The following is a 721-nucleotide window of genomic DNA, read 5'->3' as shown; positions in this document are numbered from 1 at the left end:
ATCGGGACTGACGCTCCGCCCGGCTCGCTAGGCCTCACTCTGCCTGGCAACAGGTGGCGCGTCAGCCAATCAGAAAAATAGAGCGAGCCCCGCTCGGCCAATTGGAAGAGGCTGAAAATTCCTACCGGCTTCAACTAATTAAGCGGGTTCATCCGGGAAGCAGGTTCACCCGGCAACAAGCGAACCAATCAGAAAAATCCGCCAATGCCAGAGGGGGAAATAAAGATTTCAGGCAAAAGCCCAGCCCTAATTCCATTTCTGCCTAGCAACGCAGTGTTGATTGGGCTAGGTCACACGTGCTTAAGGCACGTGGGAACCAATCAAAAATTGACAAGTAGATGACTGACACGGCAGGGCAGCCATTGAAGACGAGCTCTGAGCGGCTCGCACCGCGGGCTTGGAGCGGCGCCGCAGGAACCAGGACGCGCGGCCCCAGAAGCAGCCTCGAGTCCGGGGCTCCCCGGGCCGCGTGACGCCGGCGGGGCGGGCGCGTTCCCGCCCGCCTGAGGGCCCCTCCGCCCCGGCCCGGGCGTCCCGCTTCCCGCCGCCGCGCCGCGAGGGGGGAGCGGGGCGAAGGCGGCGGGCCGCGCGACCTGCTGGGAGCGGGCGGGCGCGCCTGCCGGGCCCCGCGCGCGCCAGGGCTGCCGCGCCCGCCGCGTCCCGGCCGGTGCAGCTGCTCCGCGACGCCGCCGCGCGGCTGCGGGCGAAGGCGGGCGGCGCA

At 68.7% G+C, this 721-nt stretch overlaps 1 long non-coding RNA gene across 1 annotated transcript in view; it reads left to right on the top strand.

The window, feature by feature from the left end:
• The window catches only part of LOC146351847 (uncharacterized), a 1,244,848-nt gene that overhangs the window by 402,189 nt on the left and 841,938 nt on the right, over positions 1 to 721 (top strand). The gene's annotated exons all lie outside the window — the stretch shown is intronic.

This window comes from Heloderma suspectum, chromosome 2, assembly GCF_057233095.1.
Source record: "Heloderma suspectum isolate Gila_16-S chromosome 2, 16-S_ref, whole genome shotgun sequence".
Lineage (NCBI taxonomy): Eukaryota > Metazoa > Chordata > Lepidosauria > Squamata > Helodermatidae > Heloderma > Heloderma suspectum.
Note: the sequence above shows the minus strand (reverse complement) of the source record. Positions and strands in the feature narration are given on the sequence as shown.